Below are 15359 nucleotides of genomic sequence, written 5' to 3'. Positions count from 1 at the left end.
AACGCCACACACAGTCAACACCGCACACAGTCAACGCCACACACAGTCAACACCGCACACAGTCAACGCCACACACAGTCAACACCACATGGAGTCAACACCGTGCACAGTCAACACCACACGGAGTCAACACCACCCAGAGTCAACACTGCGCACAGTCAACACCGCACACAGTCAACGCCACGCACAGTCAACGCCACACACAGTCAACGCCACATGGAGTCAACACCGTACACAGTCAACACCACACGGAGTCAACACCGCGCACAGTCAACACCGCGCACAGTCAACACCACACACAGTCAACACCACACGGAGTCAACACCGCACACAGTCAACACCGCACACAGTCAACACCACGCACAGTCAACACCGCACAGTCAATACCACGCACAGTCAACACCGCACACAGTCAACACCATGCACAGTCAACACCATGCACAGTCAACACCAGACACAGTCAACACCGCACACAGTCCAGTCAACACCACATAGAGTCAACACCACACACAGTCAACACCACGTACAGTCAACACCATGCACAGTCAACACCGTGCAGTCAACACCACACATAATCAACACCATGCACTGTCAACACCACAGTCAACACTAGGCACAGTCAACACTGCACACAGTCAACACCACACAAGTCAACACCGCACACAGTCAACAACATACTGAGTCAACACTGCACACAGTCAACACCATGCACAGTCAGCACCACAGTCAACACCACACACACTCAACACCATGCACAGTCAACACCACATGGAGTCAACACTGCACACAGTCAACACCACACACAGTCAACACTGTACACAGTCAACACCGCATGGAGTCAACACTGCACACAGTCAACACCACACACAGCCAAGACCACAGTCAATACTAGACACAGTGAACACCACACAAGTCAACACCACACAGAGTCAACACCGCACACAGTCAACACCATGCACAGTCAACACTACACACAATCAACACAGCACAGAGTCAACACCACACGGAGTCAACACCACAGTCAATACTAGAAAGTCAACACTGGGCACAGACAACACCGCACACAGTCAACACTAGACACAGTCAACACCACACACAGTCAACACCGCACACAACACCACAGTCAACACTAGAAAGTCAACATTGCACACAGTCAATGACACAGTTAACACTGCACACAGTCAACACCACAATCAATACCGCATGCAGTCAACACTGCACATGGCCAGTGCTGTGTACAGTCAACAATGCACAGTCTGGGAGGAGGAGTGCCTAGCCCAGAGCACCAGCCAGGGGCTCCAGGAGCCTAACATTGCCCTCTTTACCAGGGTTCCTGCCCTGTTCCCAAGGCAATGTTGGCCAGCTGCCAGATCACAACCAAAGAAGGTGGGAAGGAAACTTCTAAGTCCACACCTGAGTTCTGTCCCCAACCACAAAGCCACAGACACAACAGCCAGGCTGAGGAAGCCACCCTTGTGCACTGGAGGAAGCTGCCGCCAGTGTCATCGGAGCTCAGCCCATCCACGGACCAGACCCTCACCCAAGACATGAGAAGGACAGTTAGCTGCTCACATACTGGACCGTGGATGTCTGAGGTTATGCCACCAGCTCCACGTCATTCCCCAGCACGCTGCAAAACACAGCCCACTTCTGGGGCAAGTCCTATGCACACGACAGTGGAAAGACTCGTTCCTGTGACAGGACATGGATGGACATTCATACCACTGTTAGCCCATTTGTTTCAAAGCAAAACAAAAATCCTCCTGAATCCAAGCTGCCTTCCTGCAGGCTCTAGGGGCCTGGACCACATCCCAGGGCCCAGCCCATGAGCCAGGCCAAAGTGGCCAGCCTAGTGTCCCTCATGACCCAGGGGTGTGGAGGTGATGGAGGTGAGGACGGAGCAGATGTCCCACTCAGCCCCCTTCAGAGGTGCTTGGGTGAGAACCTGCAAGACAAGGATTCCAGGGCAAGAGTCATTGGAGGAGTGGCGCCCTTAGGGAGTCCCTGCCTGCAGAGCAGGGTGGGGGCACTTCTAGAGCCAAAGTGCCAGGCAGTGCCCCTTCCCAGATGGAAGGCTGGAGCCACTGGGGCATCCATCCCGTGGATGGACAGCAGTGGCTGGAGCCAGGCAGAGCCCTCTGAAGCCCCATATGCCGGCTGTCCCCAGGTATGGAGTCCATGGTACAGCAACAAAGCACCCCCTAGTGCACCCCAGGCCCAGAGAGCCACCTCCTTTCCCCAGTGGTGGTGAGCACCAGCCCCCTCAGTCCTTCCCCAGGGTGCTCCATGGTCAGTTTGAGTGTGAGGAGAATCTCCAGCCAACACAGAGTTCGGGGCCCCATCAGCCTTGTGTGCCCACACCACATCCTCCACCTGCTGGGCCTGGGGCCATGCCTCCCTCGGAAAGCAGGTTGGTGTGGGCCGCCCAGGTCCAAATGTGCACTTAGGTGAGCACTCACCCCTCAGTGCAAAGCTCAGCAGCCAGGGGAAGGTTCTGCACACTGACTCCCACCAAGGAAGCAGCTGTCTGCTTTGGAGTCAGCCTCAGAAGAGGGCCAGACACAAGGGGGCATGTGGACAAACACACCGGGCGGCCAGAAGGGGGGAGAAGGAGGCTGAGCAGTATGAGCGAGGGATGAACGGAAGGGAGAAGGGGGAGTGGGAGGAAAGGCAGTGGAAGAAAGGCCGCGTTTTCTTAGACCCCCCTGACATGTGAGAAGCAGGGCCCTGCAGGGCCCTCCACGGACACGGCCCTCCACGGACGCGGCTCTCCACGGACGCGGCCATCCAGCGCTCCCTCCAGAGGTCCAGAGAGGTGCTGGCTATGCTGCAGGCCACCCAGAGCCCTGAGGTTCACCTTTCATGCTCACACCAGCCCTGGGGGATGCGCCCACAAAGGCAGGGCAGGGAAGGCCAGCCTATGACCCAAATTAAAGCCAGCAACACCAGCCAATGAGAAGAAACCATGCCACCAGCCCAGCCCACACCCTGTGCCCAGCTCTGAAGGCCAGATACCACGAGGCCCTACCAGCCTCACAATCAATTTGAGCAAGAAAGGACCCCCACCCCAGTCTGCTCCCAGCTGCCAACTCCTCATCTCACTCTACCCAGCACCTCAACACCTCACCCTCCACACCCCCAGCTCCCACACCCCACTCCAGCACCTCCTGCCCCCATGAGGCCCTCCAGCTCCTCAGTCCTGATTCTCCAGATGGGACCCCTTGTGTGTTTCGCTCCACATTCTCTGCCCACCCATGTTAGCCTCACCTAACGGCAGCAGGGCTGCAAGGACCTTGTGGAGTTCACACTAAGAAACATGTCCTGGAGGCGAGGTCAGGGTCAGCAAAGCATTAAGTGCCCTACAACTGCAAACTCTAGAAAGTACATTTCCACCCCTACCCCCAGTGGTCAGCGCAGCGAATCACAGCAGCTTCCATGCCCGAGTTTGAAAGGAATCGTTCCCACAATGGGCAGCATGAAGACAAAATCCCTCAAGCAACGGACCTCACCACCTGAGACCAGGTTCCTGTCCCAAGAACAGGTTTGTCATTTCTACTTCAACATTAGTCCAACAACTGGACCCCCATCCTGCCGACCCTTCCTCACAGCACTGGACGCCCGTCCCATGGACCCCGCCTCAAAGCACTGGACGCCCCCTCATGCGGACCCTTGCTAACACTGTACACTAGGCATGGCTCACCTCCTCATTCTACAATAGTGCAGATTCCACAGTGTTTCTATGCCCAAGCACTTAAGACAGGATGTGAGAGGTACAGGGGTAAATAAGAAGTGAGTCGATGCTGACATTTACTCCAACTTGAACAGAAGACCACAGGCTTTTCAGGGTGGCTTGCAACCTGAGGATCAGCCGTCTCCCCTCGCTGCCGGACAGCAGGCTCACCGGGGCTGTGCACAGGGACTCCCCTCAGCCCTGGACAGCAGTCACCAGGGCCACGCACCAGGGCTCTCTGGGCTGCTGGACAGCAAGGTCTCCAGGGCCGTGCACGGGCCTCCTCACCACTGGGCCGTGGGGTCGACGGAGCTCAGCACTGACTGTCTCAGCACACGTGGCTGAGTTCACCGAGGAGCTGGCACCTCCACGCTGGACGCTGGGGCCACGGAGGTCGCCAGGTGCACTCACTCATTCATTCCTCCCACACCCGCATGCCGGAAGCACCCTGTCGGTCACAGCTCCCAGCCCACAAGAGAACTACCAGGGAAAGTGAGTCTCCCATGGACTACTGCAATTACCCAGCTGGCCCTGAGCGAGGACAGGGACAAGCAGGGGGGGAGGGGTTTCAGGAAGAAGGCGGTTTCGAGCTAAGGGAAGGGCCTGTGCAAAGACCCTGGGGAATGAGGGGACTGAGAGCCCAGGAACAAGGTAGACTGGGTCAGGGTAAGTGCCACCAGAAAAGGCTGGAGGCCAGAGGCCAGGGTCTGGGATGGCTCTGAGGGACACGAGGAAAACAGGGTGGTCAGATTAGGGTGTGCAGTGGCCTCTGGAAGCAGTCCCTGGGATGACAGTTTCCACAGTGAATAAGACAAAAAGTCACCAGGCCTAGGGTGTCAGCTCCCTCTGCGAGCACAGAGGAGGGAGTCAGAGCCCAATGCCTGTGGAGCCCTTATCAAGCTCAGGATACGTCCTGGCCAAAGACTTGCAGGTCATTTTTTCCCAGGGAAAGAGTATCTTATCACCATGACAAAACAGCACGTGCTTGATGTTAAGATGTTTACAATCTTAACAAACCACAAATGGTTCTCCTGACACCCTGGAGCGACACACCATCACTTTGAGAAGGTGTCATCTGTTTAGTTCCTGTCGGAGAACCAGATGTTTCGCCTAACGCACTCAACACCTGCCTGTGTCCCTGTGCATCCACATTCCGTAGAAGGGAAGCCTATGTCATAAATACTATCAGAAACCATGTCACTTCAACTGCCTTGGCCTGTCCTCCCGGTAGGAAAAATGCCAGCCAGCAGGGCTGCTGCGACAAGGGAAGGGCCACTTGACAAATCCGGCCTAGGAACTTCTAAAGACCAACCGTTTGCATTCCAGAACAACTAACAGTTCACAGCACACATCTCAACTTCGCAATGCGCTGGAGACGTCCTAGGCATGCTTCACATACGACCTCAGTCAAGTCTCACAGAAATGGGAAGAAAGATCCCGAAGCCAGTCACCACTGTGGCGATGACCACTAGGTGCTGCCGAGGAGGCACTGGCCTATAGGGACCCCGTGCAGGACAGAGACAGCCACGGCCGGGACTGCACCCCTCACGGTCAATGCCGCCCGGCCCACTGTGGGAGCTGCTGGATCAGTGCATCTCACCGAGGGTCTTCTTTCTCACTGACTATTCTACCAAATGCGCTTTTCCCAGGGATTGGCCCCTGCTGATTTCATGCCCAAAACATGTGAGGCAGAGACGGTCTCACCATTCTCAGACCTATGCCAATAATCATGAAACTTTTTAGTCTTTGCTTATATTATGGACACAAATGACATCTCCTTTGTACAGAATTTATTCACAACATTACATCTTTATTATTAACCAGCATAACATGCTTGGTTCTAGGTTTTTGTTTTGCAATGGAGATGCTCAATCTTCCCCCACTGGCCTGTAAAAACTCTTTTTCACATATTGATTATCATCCACGAAGAATGTATAAGGTCATTGCACAGAGAGAGGAGGAAGAAAAGACCAAGGTGGATGTCAGAAGACACTGAATATTGCACCAGCGCACTGAGAAGCCAAAGCACAGGGAATAGGAGCTGAACAGAAGAGTTCAAAGGGCAACATGGGAAGACAGAGCAAAGTATTATAATGTAACGTGCAAAGAGCTGGAGTCAGAAAATCAAAAGAGCCAAACTCGCTCAGCATTTCTTAAGCTGAAGGAACTGAAAAACTAATTAAAGCCTTGTTTTGTAACAGTTAAGGATGCTTTGGACAGAATAATAAACTATTCAGGAAGCATTAAAAGAAGATGGAAAAAGTATACAGAGTCACTGTACCAAAAAAGTTAGCTTACAAAGAAAAATTTCATGAAGCAACATACGAACAAGAGCCCATGATAATGAACAAAGAAGTTCAAGCTACTCTGAAGGAACTGGCAAAAAACAAGGCTCCAGGAATTGACGGCATATCAATTGACATTTCAACAAACAGACACTGGCCTGGATGTGCTCACCAAGTTGTGCCAAGAAATCTGGAGGACAAGAACCTGGTCAACTGACAGGAAGAGATCAATATTCCCATTCCAAAGAAAGGAGACCCGATAGAGTGCAGAAATTAAAGAATAATACCATTAATATTACATGCTAGCAAGATTCTGCTGAAAATGATCAAAAAATGACTGGAAGAGCACATCAACAGAGAACTGCCAGATGTGCATGCTGAGTTTAGAAAAGGCTGTGGTACTAGGGATATATAGCTAATGTTAGATGGATCTTGGCAGAAAGCAGAGAATACCAGAAGAATGTCTATCTGTGCTTCATTGACTATGCAAAGGTTTCTGACTATGTGGATCACAACAAATTGTGGCTAACTCTGACAAGAATGAGAATCCCAGAACATTTGGTTGTGCTTATGCGAAATCTTGGTAGAAATCATCTATTTCTTCTATCATTGATTTCACATGCAAGCAATATTCTACTGAAGATTATCCAAAAACGACTGGAACAGCACATCGGCAGAGAATTTCCAGAAGTCCAGGCTGGGTTTAGAAGGGGTTGTGGTACTAGGAATATTGTAGCTGATGTTAGATGGATCTTAGCTGAAAGCAGGGAATACCAGAAGAATGTATATCTGTGTTTCCTTTATTATGCAAAGGTGTTTGACTATGTGGGTCACAACAAACTGTGGCTGACTCTGAGAAGAATGGGAATCCCAGAACATTTAATTGTGCTAATGCAAAACCTATACTTGGACCACGAGGCAGTTGTCAGAACAAAGCAGGGAAACACTGCATGGTTCAAAATTGGGAAAGGTATACGCCAGGGATGCGTCCTATCTGCATACCTTTTCAACCTGTATGCAGAACAGATTATCTGAGAGGCTGGGCTCTATGGGGAGAAGTGTGGCATCAGGATTGGAGGAAGACTCATCAACAACCTGTGTTATGCAGATGACACAACCCTGCTTGCTGAAACTGAGGACCTGAAACGCTTGCTGCAGAGGGTCAAGAACTGCAGCCTTCAGTATGGATTGAGGCTCAATGTCAAGAAGACAAGGATTCTCGCCACTGGACCAATTGGCAGCATCAGGGTGGATGGTGAAGAGATTGAGATTGTTCACAACTTTAGTCAGCTTGGTTCAACGGTCAACACTCTTGGCACGAGCAGCCAGGAAATCAAAAAACGTATTGTGATGGGAAAGTCTGCTGTTAGGGACCTCTCCAGGGTACTGAAGAGCAATGGTGTCACTCTGGAGATTAAGGTGTGTCTGATACAGGCCATGGTCTTTGCAATCACTTGTTATGCATCAGAGAGTTGGACAATTACTAGGAAAGATAGAAGGAGAATTGATGCCTTTGAGCTGTGGTGCTGGAGAAGAGTATTGAGGGTACCACGGACTGCTAAGAAAACAAACAGATTCATCCTGGAAAGGGTCAAACCCGGCTGCTCCTTGGAGGCAAGGATTCTGGGGCTTCATCTGGCATACTTTGGACATATTGTAAGGAGGGACAGGTCCTTGGAGAGGGACATCATGCTTGGGAGGGTGGAAGGATGGCACAAGAGGGGAAGGCCCTCTATGAGGTGGATTGATTCGGTGACTGGGGTCATCAGGATGGGTGTGTCAGAGGCAGTGCAATTGGCACAGGATAGAGCAGGGGTTAGGGCTGTTGTACATAGGGTCGCTATGAGTCGCAAGTGACTTGATGGCACATAACAACAACATGCGAAACCTATAGTCAGACCAGGAGGCAGTCGTCAGAACAGAGCAAGGAAACACTGTATAGTTCAAAATCAGGAAGGGTGTATGGCAGGGATGTATCTTATCTGCATACCTTTTCAACCTATATGCAGAACAGGTTATCTGGGAGGCTGGACTCTATGAGGAGGAATGTGGCATCAGGATCGGAGGAAGACTCATCAACAACCTGTGTTATGCAGATGACACAACCCTGCTTGCTGAATCTGAGGAGGACCTGAAGTGCTTGCTTCAGAAGGTCATGGAATGCAGCCTTCCATATGGATTGAAGCTCAACATGAAGAAAACAAAGATTCTCACCACTGGGCCAAATGGCAGCATCATGACAGAGGGTGAAGAGACTGAGACTGTTAACAGCTTCCATTTGTTTAGCTCCACAGTCAATACTCTTGGTACTAGCAGCCAAGAAATCAAAAGATAAATTGTATTGGAAAAGTCTGCTGTCAGGGACCTCTCCAGAGTACCGAAGAGCAATGATGCCAGTCTGGAGACTAAGGTGTGCCTGATCCAGGCCATAGTTTTTGCAATTACTTGCTATGCATCAGAGAGCTGGACAATGACTAGGGAGGATAGGAGAATTGATGCCTTTGAGCAGTGGTGATGGAGAAGAGTACTGAATATACCATGGACTGCTAGGAGAACAGGTTCGTCCTAGAGAGGGTGAAGCCAGGCTGTTTCTTGGAGACAAGGATTCTGAAGCTCCGTCTGACATACTCTGGGCATGTTGCAAGGAAGAGGCCAGTCCTTGGAGGGGGACGCCATGCTTGGGAGGGTGGAGGGACAGCGCAGGAGAGGAAGACCCTCGATGAGATGGATTGACTCAGTGACTAGGGTAATAGGGGTAGGTGTGTTGGAGACAATAAGGTTGGCTCAGTACAGAGCAGGATTCAGACCTGCTGTATACCTTGTTGTTACGTGCCGTCGAGACGGTTGTGACTCATAGTGACTCTATGTACAACAGCCCTAAACCCTGCTGTCCTATGCCGATCTCACTGTCTCTGATACATCCATCCCGATTATCCCAGTCACTGAATCTATCTTTCTCACAGAGGGCCTTCCCCTCCTGCACTGTCCCTCCACCCTCCCAAGCATGATGTCCCTCTCCAAGGACTGGTCTCTCTTTGCAACATGTCCAAAGTATTTCAGACACAGCCCCAGAATCCTTGCCTCCAAGGAGCGGCCTGGTTTAACCCTCTCCAGGATGAATCTGTTTGTTTTCCTAGCAGTCCATGGTACCCTCAATACTGTTCTCCAGCACCACAGCTCAAAGGCATCAATTCTCCTTCTCTCCTCCCTAGTCATTGTCCAGCTCTCTGATGCACAACAAGTGATTGCAGAGACCATGCTGTATACAGGATCAGTGTAGTCACAGGCGACTCGATGGCACATATCAACAACCATGGTCACAATAACAGTACACATGCACAGTTTCCCTCCCTCACCTTACCTTTCCTCATGGATCCTTTTGCTAAAGGTAGTTGTTTCTTTGTTTTTTTAATGCCTATCCTCTTAAATGTGTCAATATTTTCTTTTAAGATTTCTCACTCTGCTGCTATGACAGCAGTTACCGTTTTTGTCAAATGCCTCTGAGGTGGTACTGGGGTGCACAACCACCTCATGTACAGCACGGAGCCAGTCCTGTGTCAGCCTCACCAGCCACTGCATCTGAGCTCACGGCCGCAGCCACCAGGCCCCTCCGTCTCGTGGAGGGTCTGCCTCTTCCTTCTCAAGCCCGGTGTCCTCCGAGGACAGGTTCCTCCTGAGCACGTGGCCAAAGTCCAGGCGACAAGGCCCCATCACTCTGCTCTCTAAGGAGCACACCGGCTGCCTTCTCCTAGGACAGACTGCTGATCCTCCGGACGTCCCTGGTCTGTGCAGTCTCCTCTGTCCACGTCATAATTCTAAAGCATCACTGTTTCTTTGATGTTCCTAATTCACTACCTAATTACCACAAGCACAAGAGTGACTGAAAACATTACGGCTTGTATCAGGTGCACCTTCACCCTTAACACTTCTATCCTTGGTCTCCGGCACTTTAAAGAGCCTTTTTGCAGCCAATTTCCCCAACGCATGACTCTTTTATTTCCTGACTCCTGTTACCACGGCTGTGGATTGGGGATCTAAGGAAAATGAAACTGTTGAGAAAATCAATCTCTTGCCCATCTCTCAGGATGGTGCCCATCGGTCCAGTTGTGAGGATTTCTCGATGTTGAGATGCAATCCGTATTGAAGTCTCTGATGGACTCTGTAAGCACTTGAAATCTTTCTAGAAGACGATGCCGCGATAAATGGAGTCAAATGAGACCGCTGACAACATCCATCTTTTCTCCATGTATCCTGCTTTCTCTCTGCTAATCAAGATGGTCCAATTACTAAGAATCTCATTCCCTCGACGCTGAGGTGTGATCACACTGAAGACTGTGGGGTTTTTTATTTATCAGTCATTAAGCGCTGCAAGTCCTCTTCATATCCACCGCAAAGCTGTGGCATAAGGCAGGCTGCTGATGAGAAGTCTTCCCATCCTGATGCCACCCACTTCTTAGCGTCCAGCTTCTCAAACGATTTGCTCACCATACACCTCTCCTGATTACAGAGCATTTTAAATCAGCTATTCCGTTTCAGGTCTTGGGATGTTTTCTTCCAATAACACTTCAAGATAAAGTCAAGCTGCTCTGGCTGGAAGAGGTGTGGGGCCGGGGGTTGTCACATCCTTCCTGACCCTCCCAAGCAGCCCTGGGGCTCGTCGCAGGAGTGGACGGGGAAGACCTGAGCCTCCCGCACGTGATGCAGCCACCACTGCCAACAGGTCCTGTCCACACAGCAGTGCCACCACCCTAACATGAGACAGCACCAGAAAGCCATGTGTGTCGCAGGCTCACCAACACAGGGTCCATGTGACGGTCTACACCGCCATGGCAACCTTACAGCCTGAGTCTGCAGAGCCACAACTACTGTCCAGAGGCCAGCCTCGCTGACTGACCCTTCAAGGAGAAGTAGGTCAGCCCCCCACTCAGCCCTGCGAGGACGCCAGAGCAGGCGTGTCCGTCTGTCTCAAGATCTCTAGAGACAGATACAGGGAAGCAAGATGGGAGATCTACCTATATCTTCAAGCGCTTAAAAGAGGCAAAACAGGTAGTCAGTGAAGGCTGGCTTCCAGCTGACATTCTATCTACTCATTCACTCACTGTCCTCGAGTCAGAACCAACTCCAAGCTGACCCTCCAGCAGGTTTTCAGAGGCTGGCCCCTGCATGGGGGGAGGCTGCCCATCTCTCTCCCTCAGAGCAGCGGGTGGATTCAAACCACCTGTCTTTGGGTTGGCAGCACTAGACCAACTGCTAGTGCTGTTTATCTCAAAATTCCTAGTGCTCAACCCCAAACCAAGCAACAGTGGCCCCAACCACCCGCTGCTTGGTGGGCGGACGAGATGCCCTCTGCTTCACAAAGAGGCTGCCCTGAGAGGTGGTCCTCTGTCCTCCGTCCTGCCGGCTCCTTACAAACATGAGCCTGGAAGGCGGTGGGCTGGGCTGAGGATCTCCTCCTGAGAAGAGACCTTCTGACCCCCAAGTCATCTTGCAGGGGAATGTATGAAATAGAAAACAGTGGAGGTGACCCTGCCTCTGTGAAGGGAACATGAAGGTGTCCCCAAAAGCCCCTGTGCCTTCTCCTACTCCCACTGACCCGGGAAGCAGTCAACTTTCTGTTTGGTTCAGAGATCTTCCGAGCAGAAACTCTCTTTAAGGACAGTAAAAACGTGGACATCTCTCCTGACCTGTGGGCCCCTAAGACACACTGCCCAGCCCCAGATCATCCCATGATCGGCAGGAGATCCAACCCACTGGGATTTCCAGAAAGATACCCAGGCCTGTCTTCCTGGTTTTAGTCAGGAATCTGCACTAAAACCTAGTTAGCCTCACGGCACAGATCAGGCCCACTGGCGGGGGTGGAGGCTGTGGGCGAGCTGCACTGGAGGGGAATCGAACCCAGGTCTCTAGCACAGAAGGTGCGAATTCCACCACTGTGCCACCAGCACCCCACCTAAGATGCTTTATCTCCCTTTACTGTCAAAAGCCAAACCCCACAGCCACTGTCCACCACAGCACCACTGTGTATGTTCATGTCCAAAAACCCAGAGGAGCTGCATCTGACCCTGTTCTGACCCAGGGAGGACAAGGGCTTCCCTCTGGCCAGGTCCGTGAGTGCTCACCCCAGCTTTGCAGACAGGAGAAGAGGGCTGGGTCCAGGGGTGGGCAGCAGCCCTGGCCTCTCACCCGGGCAGCCTCCGGGCCCCCTGGCCATCCCATCAGGTATTAATCTGCAAGGGCTGCTGGCAGCCGCACGCCCAGCCGGTTCCAATCGAGAGCATGGGGACAAACTCCCACAGTGACGGACCACAGCTCTGCTCAGCAATCAAGCCGCACAAAGTGGTGCTTCCTCGGCGCAGACATCAAAGGAGCAGGACGCAAAGGCGTTCGAGGCGCTGGAGAATGGAAGTCGATTACTGGGTATAAATATGCAGGCGTTACAAGGAAAGACACAAGGAAATGAAACTGCAGCACCCCAGCGTGAGAGGACCAGGCCCGAGGGTTCCGCCCAGAGGGGTGGCCCCTGCAGTAGCCTCCTGACCCTTGTGGGCAGGTCCAGCCCCTGCAGCTGCACGTGGCCAGGGTGCAGTAAGTTCTGTGGGTCCAGCTCCAGTCCCAGCCCCCGAGGTCTCTGCAGCCACGAATGGACACTGCAGAGCACAGGGCATTGCTTCAGGTCCATCTGTCTTTGTCCACTCAGCCTTCAGAACTCTATAATCCATGGCCATCTCCACCCCATCCCTCCGGCTTCCCTGGGGGCACACACCACTATCTTCCTAGACAGAGAAGTGACCAAGCAGGACCAGATCCTGACTCCCAGATGGCACTGCTCTCCCTTGAGGATGGTATTTAATCTCTCCAAGAAAGGCCTGCAACAGTGGGGACCACGCAAACCTGAGTGCCTGGGAAGGGCCGGGCGTGGAAGCCCTGGCAGAGCTTTTCCCCCGTGAGAACGCGACCTGGGACTGTGCGGGTCAGCAGCCACAGGTCAAGGGGCAGCACACCTTACGGCAAGTCCCCAAGCCTCAGAACGACATCCCAGAACGCAAACCTCCCAATTCTCATGAGCTACCTGGGTTAACAAAAAACCAACAAGAAAGAAAAAGGCATCTCCCAGATGTTTGCCTTCCCAGACTGTCCTGAGGAAACTTCTAGCTGGGTGGCATCCTGCACATCCAATTATATACGCGTAATTGTGTTGCCATAGTTACTGCAAAATCCTGCAATAACTTTTGTGTCTCCAGAATTGTCAAATGTATCTGTCGATGTGCTGCTGACTCTTCCTCACCAGCTGCCCCCCTCTGGCCCTCTAAACGCCACCACTTCTCCAGCATGGCCTCTGAGGGCACCTCTGCTCTGACAGCCCCTGACCAGAGCACCTTCAAGGATCAGTCAGAATCACAGTCCTGAAGGCAGGCGCTGCCACAAGGAATGTGAAACTGGAGGAGGGGCTGGCGGCTCCAGCTTAGCCCTGGGCGCCGGAGCACAGGGCCGAGCCCAGAGCCGGGAGCCAGGAACGCACAGCCGGGAGCAGGAGGCCTGCAGCACCCACCCAGGCCCTTCCCCTGCCCAGAAGCCGCCAGCCTCCGCTCAGCAAGCAATTAGGTAGGTCTCTACAGCAATGCAATTAGGATTTAGTTAAGACAGTCATTAGTTCTAAAATAACTTGAGTTTAATTTCTGCAACGCTTTCCCTGAAAATGGTGCCACAGCAGGTCAATTTACAACTTGCAATAAAGCAGACACTCATATCAGCGGATGCAAGTTATTACAAATTTCTGATGTGCATTAAATGAGACTGCGTCCCACTCTCCGCCTCTCCAAGCGGGATAGCATGTCCCCCGCTACAGCAGTGTCAAATCGCTCAGGTCTCAATGTAAACAGAGCTCATTCGCTGAGACCTCAGTGGTGTGCAAGCCGAATGCAGGCGTGGGACCAGCGCCCTGGGGGCTGCACAACGCACGCCTGCAGGCAGGTGGGCAAGCGTCCTGACCCCAGGGCTGACAGCACGCAGCCGCGCTGTGCGCCCCAGGAGGGACATTTTTTCTGCAAATTCACAGCATCTGACAAAAGTTACATAAACGGCTGCCCATCAAGGGTGTGCGAGCTCCGCTCCCTGCGACCCCTCGGCCCCACTGGCCCCCATGCTGGCGAACCCGGCCCGGGCAGCACCTCTGGCCCCTTCGGACCCCAAGGCCGTCACCTGCACGCAGGTAGGAGGCCGGCCCCCGCCCTCGGCGGTCCAGCGTCACAACTGGCCGTCGCATGTATTTATTTATTGGGGTGCAGAAAGGCAAGGTACAGAACTCGGCGACTCCTCCTCGGGAGAAGGAACAGGGCGGGCGCCCAGAGCTCTGCCGCCGGCGGGGGAGGGGGACGGCCAGGGCCTCGCGCCTCCCCGAGGGACGAGGATCGAATCCAGAGTCCGGTGATGCGCGGGGCCCGGGGGTCGGGGGTCCAGGGCGAAGCCAGGAGATCGAAGATGATGGGGGTCGAGGGCCGGGACGCGGACCGGGAGCGATGCCTGAGCTGGGAGGTGGGTCGGGGGTCCAGGGCCGAGGGCCGGGGACTCGGTGGAGCTGGGGTAACGCTGGCGGGGGGGCGCGGAACAATGCTGGGGGACGGAGAAAAGCAGGGGGACTCGGGAAACGCTGGGGGAGCCCTGATGCAACGCCAGGGCCCGAGGAAATGTTGGGGTGACGGGACAAAGTCCGGGGCAATGCCGAGAGCCTGGGCCGCGGCCCGGGAAGGGGTCGGGGCCACGCGAGGGCCAGGGCCGCGGGCCGGCGCGAGGATGGCCGGCTGGGGTCCGAGCGCTGGGCGATGCAGTGGCCGGACAACCTCAGGGTCCAGGGAGGGTCTGGGGAGGGGCCGGGGCCGCGAGCCCGCGGGCAGGGGGCCTGGGGCCGGGGCCGGGGAGGGTTCAGGGCTGTGATCCCGCGGGCAGAGGCCTGAGTCCGGGTCCAGGGAAGGGTCCGGAGAGGGTCCGCGGCCGCGATCCCGCGGGCAGGGGGCCTGGGGCAAGGGCCGGGGCAGGGTCCAGGGAGGATCCAGGGAAAGGTCCAGGGCTGCTTACCTGCGGGCAGGGGGCCTGGGGCCCAGCCCAGGAAAGGGTCCGGGGAAGGTCCAGGGGAGGGTCGGGGTGGGTTCAGGGCCACGATCCCGCGGGCGGGGGGGCCTGGGGCTGGGTCCGGGGAGGGTCCGGGGAGGGTCCAGGGAGGGTCCAGGGGAGGGTCCAGGGGAGGGTCGGGGTGGGTTCAGGGCCACGATCCCGCGGGCGGGGGGCCGGGGGCCGGGCCGGGGAGGGTCCAGGGAGGGTCTGGGGCTGCGATTCCGCGGGCAGCGGCT

Source organism: Elephantulus edwardii, unplaced genomic scaffold (genome assembly GCF_000299155.1).
Source record: "Elephantulus edwardii isolate Elephantulus edwardi_28Jun2011 unplaced genomic scaffold, EleEdw1.0 scaffold00127, whole genome shotgun sequence".
Taxonomy (NCBI): domain Eukaryota; kingdom Metazoa; phylum Chordata; class Mammalia; order Macroscelidea; family Macroscelididae; genus Elephantulus; species Elephantulus edwardii.
This window is presented reverse-complemented; position numbering follows the sequence as displayed.